Here is a 21,352-nt window from a genome sequence, read left to right as displayed (position 1 = left end):
ACAGTCGTTGAACGGAACGCAATACAACATCCTCAATGCGTAATCTGCCACTGTGTTCTGAGTAACGATGCGATGAGGCCTGTGCGTTGGAGGGACATTTAAACACGAATCATTCAGGCTTAAATGACAAACCCACAGAACTTTTTGCAACTCAACTCAACTCAACTCAACTCAACTCAACTCAACTCAACTCAACTCAACTCAACTCAACTCAACTCACTAAAACGTATGAAATTAGATTCGTTGGGTACTTTTAACCAAGAAAATGAGAAAACAGTGGAAGCATCATATGAAGTAGCTCTTCTGATTGCCAAAGACAAAAAGCACACACAATTGGGGAAACATTAGTAAAGCTGTGTATGTTATAAGCTGCAAATATAATTTTGGGTGAAGGGAGTCGGGAGAAATTGTCTAAAATTTTTCTCTTTCTGATAACGCAGTGAAGAGCAGACTTCAAGAACTGTCAGAATGCATTAAAATGCAAATCTTGGAGAAGGTGAAAGCATCTCCAGTGTTTTCAATTTAGTGTGAAGAAACAGCCGATGTGGCCCATGGTTGTCAACTGATTGTATATTGTCGATTTGTCGACAGTGGAATTTTAAGAGAAGAAATGTTATTCTCCCAATGTTTGAAATCAATTTCGAAAGCCTGTTACGTGTTTTCTGCCATCGATATTTTATTCCAAGAACATTGACTTTCCTGGGGAAATGTAGTGGGTGATTGTGTCACGTTCTGGGTTTCTCATATTTGCCCAAGATAAAAATCCAAACATCATGAGAACCCACTGTATAATTCACAGGCAGGCTTTGGCGGGCGAAACCTTGCCCCAAGATTTTAATAACACTCTAAGAGTCCCTATAAGAATTGTGAACTCTTTTTACAGACAAAATTGTTTGAAGCCCTTTGAGTTGACCTTCAAGCCGATCACAAAACTCTCTTTTTCCACACAGAGGTTCGCTGGCTGTCAAAAGGGAACATGTTGGCTCGGCTGTTCGAATTAAAGTCTGAAGTTTAAATTTTTCTTCTTGGTGAAGGTAAGAACGATCCGTATGAAGTGTTTACTGATGCTAATTTTATCGTCTCATTGGCATATTTTTGCGATTTTTTGAAGCTTTGAACAGTTTGAACTTAACTCTCCAAGGCAAAAACTCCAATATTATGCTTGCTTGTGATGCCATCAGAGCTTTCCTGGAAAAAGTAGTTATGGAAACGCCAGCTTCAGTTGAAAAACTTCTCCTCCTTTCACCGCCTTAATGAAATTTTGCCAGAAAATGAACGTGATCGTAATAAACTTAAGGTGCAAATTCAGTTACATTTGGATTCCCTGGCACAAGAATTCAATTTCTACTTTCCTGGTATCTCGTCAGATGAATGGTCCTGGATGTTAACAAGAAATCCGTTTGCATTGACACTGAAGCACTGCCAGCACAACTTCAGCAAGCCATAGATTTGAAGTGTGATTCAAAGCTAAAAGATTCCGTGGTTTTCCGTGGTTTCCCATTTTCACACCAGGCAAATGCTGGGGCTGTACCTTAATTAAGGCCACGGCCGCTTCCTTCCAACTCCTAGGCCTATCCTATCCCATCGTCGCCATAAGACCTATCTGTGTCGGTGCGATGTACAGCCCATAGCAAACAAAGCTAAAAGATGTTTACAAAATATTAGGACAGGGCGACTTTTGGGTAAACTGTCTTGCAGTGTATCCTGAAATAGCCAAAGTAGCATTGCATGTCATTGTCCAATTTTCAACGAAATATTTATGCGAGTCAAACGCTGAGTGTCATAAAAACAAAGCAGCGCTGTCGGCTTGATGTTGCTGTGCTCTGTCATATATCAAAGAGAAAGCAGTGTCAACCCTCTCACTGTCATTTGTTCTTTGTATTGTGCTAAAGTGAAGTTAGTATGTCATAGATGTAAAGCGCGTACTTCGTATTATGTTTTCTTTGAATCATTCATTATGTAGTGTCATTAGGTTAGGTCTATATCCTCCACGTCAGTTTATCGGTGAGGTTATAGAAGCGACACGTGGTATGGGGGCGGGGCGTCAGCTGGCAAAGGTTGGGAACCTCTGAGCTAGAGCATGGTTGTTTAGTTGACATGTGCTTGGTCCAATTTCATCTGCCTTATCTAGGCGTCCTGCAATATGAGGTGGTTTTCGTGTGGTGAGGTGTATACATCTTGCTGAATAATGAAGAATGAAGCTCACTTCGTACTACACCTTCATGAGTTTCTGCTGTGTTCATAATGTCTTAGCATTTCTTCCATTTTGTTGTAGTAGTGTATGACGTAAATCTTGGAGTACCGTGTCTGCTTATGGTCATCTAATAACTCGCTGAGTCTTCGCGAACTTGTAGTATGTCTCCGGAACGTACACCGTGTTTTATAGATTTTTTCATACTGGTTTAAGATGAAGTTTGTAAGCTACGTACGTGTGTCGATGTAAATTAATAAGCTGATTATGTTTATTCACAAGCCTAAGAGTAATGTTACTAATGTGCTTTACAGACACAGGATGATAAACTACTGACGATTTCTCACGAATTGTAGAACCACTTTCCTCTGTAATAATAAAGTCGTGCAGGACGTGTGAAGGTTGTTGATTACTATTTTATATGGTGATGATCGAAGAGTGTTATAGGTTGATCAGACTCGTAATGTACGTTCGGTGTGAGCTCTCTTGGTGAAAATCCAAGCAATGGTTAAATCGAATCAGGTTGTGATTTGAAGTCAATCTTGAATGATGTCGCTCACAGTAATTGAGAACTTCAGTTAACGTACTTTGAATGTAGTCATGAATACCGCGTACTCAATAACTGCTTGATGGTAGCGTTAGCACATTCTCATCGTAATAGAACTTGTTTACGCCATCACGCACATTATAGATTTTATTGTAGCTTTCAAACGAAACAAGACCAGGACAGTGTGGCTGATAACCGAGTTCGATCGGTGGATTAAAGTAGACGGTTGTTTCAGTGAACGTTCTTTCACCGTTAGTCATCGCGTGCACACTGTTGCTCTCTGTCTACTGTCTGGGTTTGACATAAGAACATAGACATAATCGCCCGCACACGCGTGTATTGAATTTTTGCACACAGTTTTCGTTGTAAACAATGTCTGCTCTGCTTCCGGAATAACGTATGAGCTCAAATGGAGAAGGTAAGTCTCCAAAGCTATCCAAATACCATACTTTAGATTTACGTTTTACGTAGGCAACGTAATGAGTTCCAGGTCCGCGACTGTTGTCTAAGTTAATCACAGCACTCTCCCGTTCACGTGGGTGCGCTGGTTGTTGATCGCGCATATACACACCTCGAAAGTAATACATTCCTAGTTGTTTAGCAAACGTAACATCTTTTTCGTGGGTTAGAGCTCGATGTGGCAGTACATTCAGTACATTTTTTGGAGATATGCACATTCCAATCCCTTCTTTGTATGTCTTCCATCTGTACGCCTTTGCCTCGTAATGCAATTGCCTCCATTGTCTTGTTATGACGTTCACTCTCTTTCTACTGTTGCTTCGCTTCTTCTACAGCCTTAACAGCACTAGCACCACCCAGCAAAAATCCGAAAGCTGCTAGTGCAGCAAACAGCGCAGGAAGAAGTCCTCTTCGCTTTGGTACAGAAATAGTTCGTGCACGTTTACAAAACACTGCTCTGCACTTTCTCGCTCTCGCTGCGCGCGGCTTGTATTCCCTTCGTGCAGCCGTACAACTTATTTCCATCCAACTGTTTTGGTTTTCATCTTCATAACTTTTGGATATCGTTGTTTCAGCATTCTGCACACGACTTTACTCGTCAAGAGCGAATTATGAACTGACAGTTACCTGTTGTTTCGTTTGATATACCAGGTGGCTCCCGAACGCCGTACTTTCTACTTTTAAAAGTCCCGCATACACAAATGATGAATGGGATGTCTACCAACTGATTTTCACAGAGGAACTACTCCCAGCGGGCAGGTTACGTCAGAATATGAAGAGATAAGAAGCGGACTATCGCTCGCAACATGTTACTGAGCGCTACCGGTCTAATGCACCCCTTGCATTAGTAAACCTCGTTTTCCACCGCAGAGTTCTAGGCTGGTGTATGGTACAGCCGCAGTATATTTGCAGTCTGCATATCGGCAGTGGCTAGTGTGTTCAGCAGCGACGAATACACAGACATTATGTTAATCTGGACAACCTGGTCGGAATGTAGCCGAAGCTCCAAACAAACGTATGCCTTCTACACACGTAATTTTGCCGAACAGTATTAGTTTTTGTTTCATACAAATAACTCTTTTATTGAGTGGAATGTCTACACGTGCATAAATTAGTAAGTTATTAAATTCCCTTTTCTGAATCTTTGGCGTGTTAACTAACAGTAGCGGCGATTAGGGGGTGGGGCGAGGAAGGACAGTCGCCCCCCCTCCACTTTGTGGAGTAAACATTATATTTTCATTCCACTTTAGCCAGCAGGAACTAGGAAATATTTAAAATAAGCTATTTGTACAGACCTTGGTGTCTTATCTCCCAATTCTTTCCTTTCTTTTCTTCAATTATTAACATAATTATTGTCGGAAATACGCACAAAATGCCTTTCGTCACGGCTAACCGGTTTGTATAGCGCTACGGCAAGTATTGGAGACTTTGCATGTGCTTTGAGGAAGGGTAGTAGGGGTACATATTTTTTTGCCAAGGTCGAAGACACTGAGTTATAATTCGCCCACTTGCCGTACGCATTCGTCAGTCTGGCACTCTCTTTAGTGTCTGTTAGTTTCTTAGTGTGTATTCAAATACTAAATGATTTTAATCGCATAATCATGCCGTACTGATATTTAATTGTACCGGGCGAATTGGCCGTGGGGTTAGTGGCGCGCAGCTCTGAGCTTGCACCCGGCAAATAGTGCTTTCGAATCCCACAGTCGGCAGCCCTGAAGATGGTTTTCCGTAGTTTCCCATTTTCATACCAGGCAAATGCTGGGGCTGTACCTTAATTAAGGCCACGGCCGCTTCTACGCCTAGCCCTTTCATATCCCATCGTCACCGTAATTCGTATCTGTGTCGGTGCGACGTAAAGCCAATTGTAATTTCAAGGGAGATAATATCAACTTTACTTTCACCGGACTAAATTCTTTCTTTTGTGTTATGTTATTTATTATGTAAATGTAATTAACGTGCCCCATGGTTTATTTGTAATAAGAGTTCTTTTGAGATTTTGATTCAATGCTGTATAATACAATTTTCACCAGGTCTCACAAACAAACCACGGGGCAGGTTAAATACATTTACTTAGTAAATAACATAACACAAAAGAAATAAAGGGTGCGGCAGAAATACCTGACGAATTTCAGGCGTAAATAACTCAGCAATGCAATAAGCCATTCACAATTTTGTTGCGCCGTGTAAAAGAGCAGGGTTTGCCATTTATGTCACATACAGTAGATTGGAGCGAACTACAGGTGTTATTGTCGTGGTGCGCGCGGTCTTGGCCGTGGCCTTGGAGAACCCGCGCATCGTCTCGTCCGAGCTAGTCAGTCAGCCAGCTGGTCGTTAGCATGGCGTGGAGTGGTGAACACTGAGGTTTCGTCATTGAGACTTATTTAAAAAATGCCGTCTGTTACCACAACACAGCGTTTGTTTCGGAGACACTTTGGCTTAGGTCAACATGAGAAAGTTCCGAGCTGGAACACCGTGAACAGTTTGAGAAAAACAGGTTCGAGTGTGAAAACGAAGCCGCCTGGTAGGCCTCGTAGCTGTCCGAACACCAGAGACACGTCGTTACGCAATCTCCTCATCGTTCGGTGCTGTGGGACTCCCGGATAGCACCGTAAGGAGCTTCCTGCAGTCGACTCGCACAGTCCATGTGTCTCCTCAGAGAAATGTTTCCAGGACGTTTCATCTCGCTACGGTGTGACGTTCCATGGCCAGCCCGTTCCTCTGACCTCGCCCCCATGCAATTTCTTTCTCTGGGGACATCTGAAGGATCGCGTCTTCCGACGTAAGCCGCGAACACTACAGGACCTGAAACCGAAGCTATGTCACAAGACATGCTCAAGCGAGTCGTGCGGAACTTCAGAGGTGCATCAAACAGGGCGGTCGGCATTTGGATGACATTATTTTCAAAACCTAGTGCGTATGGGTATGTGACGCAAATGGCAAACACTACTCTTTCCAACTGTGCAATGACTCTTTAAATGGGTTGTTGCGTTGCCGAGTTATTTACGTTTGAAATTTATCAGGTATTTCTGCCGCACCCTGTACATTAGCCCAGTGAAAGTAAAGTTGAAATTACAATTAAATATTTTTTTACAATTGGCTTTACGTCACACCGACACAGATAGGACTTATGCCTGGTATAAAAATGGGAAACCATCTTCAGGGCTGCCGACAGTGGGATCGAAACCACTATCTGCCGGGTGCAAGTTCACAGCTGCACGCCCCTAACCCCACGGCCAGCTCGCCGCAGTACGGCATAATTATGCAATTAAAATCATTTAGTATTTGAATACACAGTAAGAAACTGTAGAGACTGCCAGACTGACGAATGAGTACGGCAAGCGGGCGATATGTACCCCTACTACCCTTCCTCACAGCACTTGCAAAGTCTCCACCACTTGCCGTAGCGCTATACAAATACGTTAGCCACGACGAACGGTATTTTGTGCGTATTTCCGCCAATACTTATGTTAATAATTAAAGAAAAGGAAGGAAAGAATTGGCAGATAAGACACAAACGCTTGTACAAATAGCTGTTTTTAAATAATTCCTAGTTCCAGCTGGCTAAAGTGGAATAAAAATATAATGTTTACTCCACAAAGTGGGGGTGGGGGCGACTGTCCCTCCTCACCCCACACCTTAATCGCCGCTACTGTGTGTATACACGTCAAAGATTCAGAAAAGACAATTTAATAACTTATTAATAGAGATGGGAATTATAGGCACGAATAGGTTAGAATGCAAACGTATTTGAACAAGGCACATGTGAAATCTAGCCGCTCTACAGATATGTCGGGGAGTTGCATAAATTTTAGGGGTTCTGATAATTCAGATTGATAATATTTATGCAAATCTCACCGCAGAACCGTCATGCGGGTAACATACACTCGCGCCTTGTTCAAATACATTTGCTTTCTAACCAATTCGTGCCTATAATTCCCATCTCTACTTATTAATGTATACAGGTGCAGACATTCTACCCTACTTATTTGTATGAAACAAAAACTATACATATAATTATAGCTTCAAAGGTGAGAAAATTAAAATGTCACACTTGGATCTACCAGAACGTTTCCTTCTACAACTACTCATAATAGATAAACATGTCCCTGGTGGTGCAGGCAGTGCTGAACATGTCTCAACATTTCAGGTGTCACTGCAGCACAGGCCTCCGAATTCGTTGTTTTAATTGTTCAGCAATTTCTAGCTCAGTTTCGTATACTTTAGATTTGATATATCCCCAGAGAAAGTCCAGAGGGGTTAGATCAGACGATCGTGGTGGCCACTGCCAGGGTCCACCACGACCTATCCGGATATCGCGCACCCAGATGTTCCCTCACTGCTCGACAGTAGTGAGGTGCTGCACCATCATGCTGAAACCAATTTTGCAGTACTAGCTGCAGTGGAATATCTTTTAGAAGGTTTTCTAGAGAAAATTATATCTCTAAAAATTCCAGAAAACGCCTACCAGTGAGCCTAGGGTCTATAAAAATCTCCCAGAATACTGTACCGCACATTAACCCCCTACTGGAGTTGCATTGCTGTGCTCGAACCCAGTGGGCCCAATAAAGGAGATTGTGAGTGCTGACGGTGGAATAATTCGAAAAGTAACTCATTTCTCCACAGGATATTCCTGATAAAATGTGGATCTTCCTGTGTTGCCGCGGCCATTCTTCTGCAATATGTTACTCTGCGATCAAAATCATCTCCATATAGTTGCTGATGTAGGAGCGCCTTGTATGGATGCCATTTTCTCTCCTTCAGGATCCTTTGTATTGACACTCGGGATGATCCTAGCTCATTTGCAGCTCGTATTTGCCCTAAGTAACATTAACAATGTGCACCTTTGTAACAATTATAGTTTGTATATTATTATTATTGTTACCGTGGTTTGGTGGATTAGCAGAGGTGAAAGAAGGCGCTGGGATGAACAGGTCTCAATCTACGAAATTAAAGTTAATTTAAAATTTAACAAGGTTATATTTTCTTTTTAAGATCAAGAAATAACAAATATAACAGGTACTTAGTAGCCTAGCAACAAATCGAGAATGTACAATTACAGTGATTACAGGATTTGGGCTCCGAGAGCCAGACACACACTTCTTGAGCTATAAGCCCAACTTGACACATATACGAGATTCAGCAAAGGGGCAGAAGACCCCAATCATGCCCAGGAGCTCTTGCTCCCAATTACACAGTAAAGCCTCCTCGAGGCACGCAGAAATCAAAATTTTAAGAAAGAGCAACCCGCTCATAAAGTTCAAGCCTATCAAAGGCCACACCAAACTCTACTTTCAAGCTGTCCTCCAAGTACATGAAAACAGGGGTAAAAATACCCAACCTACTGAGGCCTATTAAGTAAAGAAACAGGTCAATTACATGGCCTCCAAAATACCAACTTGAGAGGAGGCGAAACTGCACTCCTAATACATTTCTTTAAAAACCTATTTGGCACTAGGCCGCTTATGCAAGGGCTAATCCCATACTAAAGAGGTGACACGATAGGAAAACTTATTACATTACGAAACGAAGAAAAATGGTTGAGAAAACGTAGTCACCTCAAAAACAATATGAAAGGGAGCTCGAGAGGGTTAGGCACTCTCTATCCCAATTTGTAGTTTAAGGAGATAGAATTTATACCAAGAGTCTATTACATTTTAGAGGAAAGTTACATGGTAAAAGGTTTCGAACCCGCCCCGAGGGTTAAACTGCTGAGCTGGAAAGAAAATAAGTTATAAAACGGCCATTACCTGTTGGTTGGACTGCTGCCCGAAGAAAGAGGCGCTTCCCGCCCCGTGCTACGTACTTTACACACTGATAGATGTTACTGAAGTGGCACAGAGACCCGAAAATCAGCAGTTTATATACCCTCGCGGAACATTCGAGACCTTTCATGAATGAGAACACCCGCCCACAAGCCTTTTATTGGATAATGGCAAAAACTACTACACAAGACGAAGAAGAAACCCCTTATTGGTGGAAAATTAATTACAGAAATTCCTTATTGGTCAAATTCAAAACTGGCGGAAAGAAAGGGTTAATATTGCCAACTTAAACAATGACTGAAATAAATTTAACAAAGAACAAACTTATGAACCCAAAATTTCTCCAAAAACACAGTTCGTTCACTTCGCACTAGGGTGCATAATTGTAGTCCTTCAGTAGTGCCATCTAGAAGAGAATGTCCACACTTCTTACTACAGGCAAAACAAAAATACATCGAAAACGACACAGTTCAGAACACTTCGAAGTTTACAAGTAGTGACATCTTCTGAAAAACTTGAGAATTAACACTGTAGTTAAAGTTCAGGCTTCCTCCAGTAGAGGAGTTTCAACTGGCGCAAAGTTTGAATTAGCGGCGGGGAGGTGTACCGCCTGGTACAATTATTATTATTATTATTATTATTATTATTATTATTATTATTATTATTATTATTATTATTAGAGTAAGGTGAAGTTTGCGAGCTTCGACAGCATTTTGACCAGACTCTCCGTAGATCAAAATAATGTCTGTGAATTCGTCGCTGCTGAACATACTAGCCATTGCCGAAATGCAGACAGCAAATATAGTGCGGCTGTATCATACACAAGCCTAGAACTATGCAGTGTAAAACACGAGGTTTATTATTACAAGGGGTGCATTAGACCTATAGCGCTGAGTAACATGCTGCGAGCGACAGTCCCGTTCTTGTCTCTTAGTCTGGTAGTAGTGCCCCGTGAAAGTCAGTTGGTAGACATCCCAGTCACCATTTATGCATGCGGAACAATTGTAAGTAGAAAATACGGCATTCGAGAGCCACCTGATATATATTACGATGGCCTACTTTAGTATTCAGTTACCATGAAGATTATGAAGCAGCAAGACACACTACCTGTTAGTGACCTAGTACTATATCTCTTACCTAGTTCTGGTACAACTACAAAAGGCCATTATGGAACGTTGTTTCCTTTTACTGTTCGATGTATTATATCTGGCCCATCGGGATGCGGGAAGAGACATCTTTTACTCATACTCATTACCTCTTTAAATGCCATACGCTTCGAGAATATTTACGTTTTCGCGAAGTCACTCTATCAACCGCTATATACTAGTGTACAAATTGTAATCCACGATCTCGTTAAAGATGGATTTATATATTTTCAGTGTACTTGACACGAGCAATTACCATCACGGGATGGTGTGCTTCGCAATTCTCTTATGTTCTTTGACGATGTCGCAACAAAACAGCAAAACGTTATTCGTGCATACTTTAGTAAGGTACGACATAAATATGTTGATTGCATCTGTCTGTGTCAGACCTATTCTCGTTGATACGTGACAAGGCAAATGTTATTGGGCATTTTCTGCAAGATGAGCGGAACATGCTAACGCTGATATGACATTCGATGACTTTAAACGTGTGTGTGCTATAAGTTGGTCATCACATCGTTACGGCGTTTTAGTTATTGATAAAGAAAGTGATGTTCATTATGGACGATGTCGCATGTTGTATGTATCAACACAGAGCCACCGCCACGTCAACATCCAGCAAAGAGATTACAAAACATACAATCCGTGCTCGAAACAATATTCGACGAAATTTAAAGAGATTAAACGTATTCAAGCAGACACTGATTTATTTTTGAAAACGCAATTAGGTACACCACTGAAATAAATATTTAATTCCAATTCATTGCCGCAGTCTACTACACGTTTTGTTTCTATGCAATCATCTTATAATAACGAGAAGCATGAACAAGAAAAGCATGAAGAAGAAGATAAGCGGAATGAGGAAGAGGAGATGCAGGATGGGGATGAAGAAGAGGCTGAGTAAGAAGAACTTAACGATACTTCACCATCTAAGCGTGTTAAGTTTTTAACTACAGAGGTTATTGCTGAAACACCTACTACATCAACAGAAGATATACCTCCTTTGTCTGAGGTTATGATCACGCCAGAGTATCGTAATCAGTTTAAGAATTTTATTCGAAATACCTATGAATCTCTCTTTACTCCTTATATAGAAAAACTCTTTAAGAACAAACTGACACAACCTACGGCATTCGCTATGAAGACGACTGTTTCTGGATAGATAATGCAAATGTTAAGATTAATGGCAACAGTCCCATCGTAAAAGGCGTTACCCATAAACCTACTAAAGGTCTCTTAGAACTTCTTCCCTCACGAATACCTGACAAGGACATAATTTTATAAGATGATCTTAAAAATATAAAGTAATACATTTTGCTACTGACGCAACACGACGTAATTACAAGAGAACAGAAGCTGTAAATGCAAATAAGAAACACAGGTATCGATAGTTCTTTCTAAGCTGTTTCCATCACATCAACCAACTGCACGTGGTCTGCAAGCCTTTGTTGCCGTATGAAGACGTAAGGTAAATGGAATGAACGATTACAAGTTCTAAGAGCTTCGCAAGATGCTGGTCCCACAGGTCACGAATAAGAAATTCTAGAAATAGAGAGAATTGCGTCTTGCGGGGATTACTCAGTAATGGCTCGTCAAGATAAGACCTCGCCTGTAAAGATAAGCATCGCACACGAGTTACATAAACCAGCACGTCGCACCTACTCTCGCAGACGCGTTATTACACGCGGAAAAGGTGATCTCTTGCAAGCAGACTTAATAGAAATGATTCCATATGCCTCTAGCAATAAGGGGATAAGTATCTACTTACTGTCATCGATGTGTACTCTAAGTTTGATTTTGCCCAAGCTGTGCGTTCTAAGGCAGCAGCTCAAGTCAAAGACGCGTTTAAACATATTGTTGAAGAATCGAAACGCTGCCCAAGACTCTCTCAAACCGATTAAGGTAAAGAGTTTTGCAACAAGGATTTTTCTTCTTACCTCAAGTTACTTGGCATTCAACACTACTCTACGTGCAGCAATCTCAAGGCAAGTGTTGTAGAACGCTTTAATCGTACACTCAAAACTATGATATTGCGAGAATTTACAGCACAAGGTTCATATCTTTGGATTGAACTGCTACCTAGACTCGCGTCTACATTCAACTATACACCTCATCGCACTATCGGGACAAAGCCATGTCTTGTTACAAGGAATACATCTCGCCTAGATGCTATTAATCTTGTAATTAAAACAGCTGATCCACGTCGCCATCGCTTTGAAAAAGGCGATTTCGTTCGCATCAGCAAGCAGAAGTCTATCTTTGAGAAAGGATACACACCTAACTGCAGTACAGAAAGTTTTCAAATCAAGAGTGTTAAGCTTACAAGTCCAGTTACGTATTTTGTTCGCGATTCCTCAGGACAGCAAGTTGAAGGAGAATTCTACATCGAAGAACTGCAGAAAACAAGGTATCCTGATCACTATTTCATCGAATGTGTTATTCGACGTTGTGGAAATAAACTGTGTGTCAAATGGCTTGGTTTTAATAAAGAGTATGTACTTTAACACTTGAGGTTTTTAATTCTCGAATTTCCACCTCTCCTTTCTTGCAAGTCAACATTATTACTACTAGGACATGCTGTAGGGTAGGATTAAACAACACCTGCAATATGTTTCACAATTCGTATTCATTTTAGAATATATACATTTTTCTTTCTTCAAGTAAATTTGTTCTGTCCTTTCTTACATAGATTATTTCTTCTGTCTTCGCTGTTTAATGCCACTACCCAGTAGTTGCACCATCAACTGAAGCACTAGGTGACTGCATAGCTTTACCAAATAGCTTAATATGATAATAGTGGAAACTCCTGCGAGAAACTGGCGACATGGCTTCTGCGTGCCATCTAGCGGTCCGAGGAGCTAACTACACTTGCTACTGCTGTCAGCTGTGTGCATGTTAGAAGTGTCTCATTTGTACTTCAGATTGTTTTATACTTGTTATGTATGACTATTTTGGAAATGGCAAAGAGGAGTTATTTGTGCTATGTATTTTAATTACAAAAGACAGTGATTGCAAGTCCTAACAACAAAGTGCTGTTAATGTTTACGTGTCTGTATTTTTTCTATTTATGTGCACATATATTCTTTAAAACATTGTTCTTATTAAACCTATGCATTTAATCGATTTTTCGGTGTAGTCACTCAGCTGTGGAGAGCAGAAGGACAGATTTATAGCATGGGACATTTGCACATAGAAATGAAGCATGATAATTCTAAAATGATGTTTCCAAATATTTGTGGGGGGAAGTTAGGTGCTTTTTGCTTTACGTCGCACCGACACAGATAGGTCTAATGGCAACGATGGAATTAGGAAGGCCTAGGAGTGGAAAGGAAGCGGCCATGGCCTTAATTACGGTACAGCCCCAGCATTTGCCTGGTGTGAAAAGCCACCGTCAAGGCTGCCGACAGTGGGGTTCGAACCTACCGTATCCCGGACGCAAAGTCACAGCTGTGCACCCCTAACCGCACGGCTAACTCGCCCAGTTAGGTGCTAAAATATCAGGAATATTTGAAGATATTTTTGTTAGAAAGCACACATGGAATTAGAAGAAAATTAACTGACAGGTTTCTAGTCATTGAATGTATCAAGTGAAGGTTTATGTAACAGCTGTATAAAATTACTGACTAACAAGTTTTTCAAAGTCCTTATAAAGGCTCATGTGAATAGAAGCAATGATTCAACACAGACAAATCTTGCCGGTAAAAGTATCAAGTGGAAAAATGATATTTTGAGTGATTTTCTCTTAGAGACTGTACACGCTAGTCATAGCATGACGATCCAATGTTTTAATTTGATAATAAATTTGTTTTATTCTTATCACTGGTTCTTTCAGATCAACATCCACCGTTTTCCTTCCCTATATTGTGTTACGAGAACGACGCAAACGTCTTAAAATCTGTATTTCGTTGGGTTCGAAGTCGAAATGTGTAGTGTTTTAATAGCACGTTGTGTTAGTGTTCTGTTCGAGCCGCTAGATGGCAGAACTTCGTGCTCTGCGTGTTAAGTGAGAAGAGTTTCCACTATTATCATATTAAGCTATTTGGCTTTACGAAGCAGATTTTCATCAGCTACACGCCTTAGTTCATTATTGTTTTGACGATGAGAAGCTACGGCAGTTGAAAGTCTCCTAGCTAAACTCACTTGCTTATTATCTGAACTACACGTTTCAAGCTCTGAAAAAACATGATCTTGAGTCCACTCACGAGGCACCTTACCCCGGACCTTTTTTACACATTCGCAGCGACATTAATGCATTCAGTTCTTCTTCAGTGAAAGTGTTTAGTTTTTTGCAAGCATAATACTTTACCATTGGCATTACACTTCGTATCAGATAGAAATTACACTTTCACACTGACTTCATTTTGACACTGCAATTCACGTCCCGACATGCACTGCTACACAACCAATCAAGGAGTATGCACACATGTCGTAAAGACTGTTTAGTTATTTCTCCACTATGCTCCTTGTAAATAGTTTTAAATGATGGATATCGTAATTTATGCATGTCGATAATTTCACACGTTTATGGTAGATACTCACGCAACCATTCCTTCTTTTCACAGCCCTTTTAGAAAACAAAATCTGCTCTTGACAAATGAGCGTTCTTGTCATAGATAGAAAGCGATAAGGTATTCCTTTTCCTTCCCACTGCAGACCTAAATTTTTCTGTCCATTGTGTTTGCTTTTTGTCTTAATGTTTGCAAACAGTAAGGGAAAGTTGGGCTAAATACTAAGCTGACGAGTTTTGGAACCCACAGCACAACACAGCTACCTCCTTCACTTGTACATCAACTATTAATGTTCTTGTCATGTTGCAATAAAGCACTCTGCTCTCTACCTCAGAGACTAAAGCAAAACTCACACTTATATCATCAGTTTGCCAGAGAGTGACCAAACGTGTAACCACGTCGACTGCATCGCCCGCTCTGTCACTACTCCAAGGGGGGAGGAGGAGGGAAGGACGACTGACCGTAAAACTGGGCCCAAGACGACGACTGTGTACTTAGGCCCCTCCAAAATATCGTCTGTGAGGAGAGAAGGGCATCTATCCATAAAGACTGGACCCAAGATGGCGACAATGTAGTTAGGTCCTCTAAAATGGCGTCTGTGAGGAAAGAAAGGGCATCTGACCGTAAAACTGAGCACAAGATGGCGAGTGTGTAGTTAGGCTCCTCCAAAATGGTGACGAGGAGGGCATGTGTCCGTAAAACTGGGCCATGTGTAGTTGGGCCCCTCCAAAATGGTGACGAGGAGGGCATATGTCCGTAAAACTGGGCCCTGTATAGTTAGGCCCTCCAAAATGGTGACGAGAAGGGCATCTGTCCGTAAAACTAGGCATTGTGTAGTTAGGCCCCTCCAAGATGGCGACAAGAAGGGATTATGACGGTAGAACTGGGCCATCCACGCTCCTAAAATGAGAGCCTTGTGCTCATTCTAAACAGTCAAACAGGGGGTACCCATTAGCAGGTGGAGAGAAGACATGGGGATAAGTTGCACTCCGTCCTCAAGGACACACAAATCTCGGAACGTAGGCACGGTTGTGCCAGTATTAAGACAGCGACTGAAATTTCTTAATTTTTGTATTAAATATTTGTTGTTGTATAAGATTTTATTTTGTTTGGAGCTTTGGACTTGGAAGAATTCTGAATTCTGTTTTTGTAACTCTTATTTATGTGTTGTATCATTTATCTGCGAATTTTAATATTTTCGTTGTTTTTCTGAAACGGCATGTGCCTTACAGGAGCGCGTCTCCTGTCGCGTGAACGAAGACTTTTCTCGTGTATTTTTCAGCAAGAAAGAGGAGACTTTTGATTGGAGAAAATAAGAGTTAATGTGATTGGTGAATGTGGAAGTAGAGGGTAAATCCTAAATTCTCATTGGTCCACTTTCGTGCTTGCACCAGACGCCGCTCCTTCGGTGGGAGCGAGCCTCTGACCAACTTAGCAAGTGGATGTGCTCCTCCTTCGGTCGCGTCATGCGGTACCTGCTTTCAGGGTAAGCTCTGTTTCTACGTTTATTTCGAGTTTTAACTTCATTTAAATGTAATAATTTCTACTTGCTGCGCAGGAGTTTATTTTCGAGATTCCTATTCATCGCTAAATTTGTCGAAATGACTTCGCTTTTCAGCTAAGTTCTTGCATCTTTGGTTTCGGAGGCAATCCTTTTTTCAACCTTGTAACTAATAATGTAATTAACTTATCCCTCGGGTTTGTCTCCCGGTATTCCTGTGTCACCTCACGCAAGTGACACAACTTATGCTCATTACGTGAGGTGTTATAAGTAGTGATGCAAGTTTTCTGTACCTCTGTGTTTGGTCTTCTTTCTACTTTGTGTAGAGTGGGATTAGCCCTCATTTTAATCGTCATGTATCGTTGGATAATTTACGTCCATTCAAACCTGTGATTGGATATCTCTTGTGCATTGCGCATGTCTGCAGGTGCGGTTAACACTTAAATTTACCTTTTTAAATATCCTTTTCGAGTTTTTTATTTGTTCTTTCTATTATGAGTTTTCGTTTGCTTCCTTTTCTTGAAATAAATGTTGTAATCCAAGGGCAATTTCCTTTTACGTTTTCTTTCTTCGCAACAGGCTACGTTCCATTACCTCTCAGATTTCCACGCCGCTTTCCACGTTGTCATGTTTCCTAACATGTTGTTTACGTTTTGTGTTGCAATGTTTTGTTCAGGTTTGCTTTTCGTGTGTTTAAATTCCATAACGTTATTATTATTATTTGTGTAATCAAGCCGCAAAGGTTACATTGATAGTTTTTATACAACATATAAATAAGAGTTTCTAAAACAGAATTCTTCCAAGTCCAGAGGCCCAAACAAAATAAAATCTTGTTCAACAAACAAATTAAAACAATAAATTAAGACATTTTAATCAATTCCCACTGCCACATGCATATCTTGGCTTGGAACGCAAACAATTCATCTCAAAGCAATAAACTGTTTTTATTTGTGTGTTTTCTAAGGAGGTTAGGATCTGGGAGAGAAAGTCGGAGCACACCCTGGCCGCATATTTCAGTATAACTTTCTCAGATTTTGTTTCATAAAATATCATTCCAGAATATCCACGGCAATAATTTTGAAGTCCACGATTGAGAAAGCGTTCCTTCAGGTATATTTCTGAAAATGGCTACACTGAATGTGATGTTAATAACGAGTTGCTCCTCAATACGGCGACGCATCCACTCTATAAGGTGTTGGAATCGTTCTGGAGGGAACTGGACTGCTACCCAGAATTTGTCTTGTGTACTTGGGTCATGGAGAGTACACAAATGCTCGATTGGATCAAGATTGGGGGATGTGGAGGGCCCTCCATGGTCGTGCTCCTCCAACCACCTGCCTGTTGAAACACGCCATCTCCATCAGAGTACTGAAAGGGATACAGATGGTCTGAAAGAATGTCCACATAACCCGCACTTGTCTGCGCTCCCCGCTCCTGGAAAATGGGGCCTAATTGCGACCATGAGAACGCCACCCAGACCAGAACTGAGCCACCTCCCGCCTGAACACAGCCTTGCTTCATGCGGCATACGATAAACTCTCAGCTTGATAGAACTACAACCGGGATTCATGGGACCATACGACACGCCACCAGTGGTTGAGATGTGAGCAAGTTGGTCGTCGACTGGTGAAGCCTCCCAACATTCATCTGGGCAGCGATCGGAGCGCGCAGTATTGTTCTGCGGAGGCGACGTTAAACCTCTGTGCTCGTAACGCCGTTGATAATGCTCTGACGCATCCGCCGTACGCCAATCATCATCCCACGTGTCTGTGACAGACTGCTCAGCAGCCACTCAGAATATATTGCTTTTAAAAATTAATTAAAAGTACATCCGCCTGAGGCATCCCACACGTCCCGGTGTCGCAATAAAGTCTAACTGGGATAAAACATGTCCTGTTTTATACAAAAAGGAGTCTAATCAATGAAGACCAACATGTTGATGATTTCGGCCTTGAAAAAGTATTTGTAACGGAAAAATAAATCAATGATTAGGACAGTGCTGGCAGGGATCTTCTGCGCTCTTAATGACGTTATTCAAGGGTTGTTGCAAGTAATATCTGTCATGACTTTGTTGGTGAAGACAAGGGTCTTATTCGTGCAAACTTGTTTGAAATGGTAGAGGGAAGTACCCTTGTATGGGGTACCTCAGCCGAGAACTGCATGCCGAAACGTTCCTGCGTGAGATAGTTGGCCATGCAGCTATGAGCTTGCGTTAGGCAGCCTTCAAGATGGTTTTTAGTGAAGGCCATGGCCGCTTCCTTCCCAAATCCAGCGACAACCTTCGATGTTTTAGTGTGACGTTAAAAAGCGAAAGTAAATTACATAAATAAAAGAATTCAAATTGTGAGTTGGAAAAAAATAAGTTCGCTCCTGGAGATAATTTCTCTACACGTATAAGAAGGTAATTTTTCTTCGTAATAAACTTATTTTTGAGTGACATTACATAAAACTACGTTCGATACTGGCCTAACAGTAATTCTACTTACGCTGGAAGCTTGAATTATCCAAGTTCCCTAATATATGGGTGTCACGAGGACGTATTATTGGGTTTTACATATTAGGAAAGCCGCATTGTTTCTTTAGATATGGATGTTATTTCCGGTTATTCATTGTGATCGGTAGCTCAATAAGATCAGGTAACGAAGCCAACAGAGTGTACGTTCTGGAAGAGCTAGAGAAAAGCAAAACAAAAATATGGCGCCCATTTAAAGAGAGTTCAGACACAGGAAGAAGGAAATAAAAGATACGATCAAGAAGTGGACAGTTAAGTTATTTGGTGACATGTGATGATGGATACAAAGTATGGAGGAAGATATGGCAGAGATGGGAAAGAAAGGAAATATAATACAGCACAGAACAACTTTTAGGACATTGATACAAAATTTCAATGCTTTCCTGGAGAAGGAAAATAAGGAACGCAATAATATTTGGACAGAAAAGAGAAGGAAAATACACAGTGAAATAATGAAGAGCTATTGGAAAGGAAACAGGAAACAAACGGAAATGAAATGCTCCTAAGATGCCGAAAATCGAGAAATAATAATAATAATAGTGCTAATTGTAGCAGAGGTACAGCCGTTCCGTGCGCCTTTTAAGAGGCCATGCACAGTATAACATGAACAATGAAACTCATTTCTGAAGAAGTTTGAACATTCATTGACAGATGTCTCCACTATCAACTTATGTGCGCCTTTGATGAGAGGATGGACAATTCATTTTCAAGAGAAATTTTCTAAACATTGGTTTCGTAAACTGTGTTGTTTGTATATTAATTTTGGTGTCCTAAGGTTATCAGGACTTCTATGTCTTCTCGCCAGCTTAAAATTGTAGCCTATAGGAAATTTTGTACATTTATTTAAGTAACCATTCTGGGTTTTTGATATTTATTTGATTGTGGAAATCGTGGGTGTGTCAGGGATTCGACGCAGAGAAATCTGGAACCTTCGTCTCGGCTATAAAAACTGGGCCATTGGTCCAGTCCAGGCTTGCCCCCTCTATCTCCGGAAGGTCCACCAGTTCGAGGGAACAGTGTCAGAAAGCTAACCCGAGGGGAAGGTTTTAAACATTATTTCTACATCAGAGTGGGGACCTTCAGCGTAGTTTTGAGGTGACCATGATTTCGAAAATGTTATATTTATCTTTTCCTTGTAATTTAAACTTTCTCTCCATGTAGCCTCTGTAACTTGGGGCCATCGCAAGTGTTCGGCCAGTAACTTTAACTAAGGCCACGTACAATGGGCACTTGTTAACTTCAGTCCTTGTAAATGTAAGTGCTGCCTCAACTTGTCTCCGTGTCGAGCAAAGGCGCTCGTCCTACTGGAGCTCTGTCCCCTTGAGCAGTTACTGCTGAGGGAGAGCTTCAAGCTCATGTGGTTTTCTCGACCTCATGAGCTAAACTTTTGTACCTGACTATTTGCTATTGCTTAGCAAAGTGTACAAACTGAAAAGAAAAAACCTAGGAAAGGAATGTATTCAGAATTTAAAATTTTTAAATTACTGTTTAATCTTTTCTCTACCCACCCATTCATGCCCGCACCTTCTTTCACCTCTGCGTTCCGCAGAATCCCTGGAACAATCCCGACATTGGGAGACAGAGCAAGAACATCATCTGAGGTTACAAGCTCGCCACACACGCTCAGCTCCTGCTGTGGAAAGCCGAAATCCAAAACAGATTTAGAAATTAAGTCGACAGAAACAAAATTCAACTGAACCACGACCAGCAAAGTAAAGAACCAAAACGCGCACGGTTCAAGATCCCAAGAAGATTACGACATTATGCCACTAGAGTCGGAAAACGAAAGTGAGTATTGTGCAGGCCTTTTCTTGGACGACCGACAGGAAGAAACGTGGATAAGGTGAAGCCAGCTTGCTCTGCGAAATGTGTGTGTGGCGAAAGGAAAACAACAATGATGAAACAGTAAAAACCCAGTCTGAGCATCCCTCCATCCTGTTCATTCTGTGAAGTTGTCTCTACTTGTAGTTATTTATGTATTTGCCTTAAGAATCCAAACCCATATTAATCACCACCGTCTATTAGGAATCCAATTTCAATACTTAAAAGAAAGAATTCTATATACAGTTTATATAGAGTTTATGTAGAGTTATATAGAGAGAAATATACTGAGCCAGTTGGTCGTCCGGTTACGGGTGCGCAGCTGTTAGCTTGCATTCCGGAGATAGTGGCTTCGAGCCCCACTGTGGGCAATCCTACAGATGGTTTTTCGTGGTTTCCAATTTTCACAGCAGGCAAATATTACATTAATTAAGTCCACGGTCGTTTCCTTCCCATTCCTAGCCCTTTCCTATCCCATCGTCACCATAAGACCTGTCTGTGTCACTGCGAGGTACAACAACTTGTAAAAAAAAGTCAATCGTCAATGATATGCATTAGGTCTGTCGTCCGGCAACTTGGAAATACACTGTCTCACTCCTCGTCCTATAAACAGTTCTTTGTCCCAGTTTCACCTCTTGAATTCCAGCTTTATCTTCATGTTAACATCTTTCCTACTTTTAACAGCTGCACTCAAGCTTGTTCGTCAGCCCGGGAATAACATTCTTAAAAGAATTCACTTGTATTACGTCCAAGCAGGGGGACACCGAATACATGGATATCGCAACATTTTTGAAACAATTTGTTTTACCTCGCACAGACACGTCAAAGGTTTACGCCGACGGAAAGTTGGGACAGTAGCGACAGTGGCCATAATTAATTTGTCTGGTGTGAAAATGGGGAACTACG

Source organism: Anabrus simplex, chromosome 12 (assembly GCF_040414725.1).
Source record: "Anabrus simplex isolate iqAnaSimp1 chromosome 12, ASM4041472v1, whole genome shotgun sequence".
Taxonomy (NCBI): Eukaryota; Metazoa; Arthropoda; class Insecta; order Orthoptera; family Tettigoniidae; genus Anabrus; species Anabrus simplex.
Note: the sequence above shows the minus strand (reverse complement) of the source record.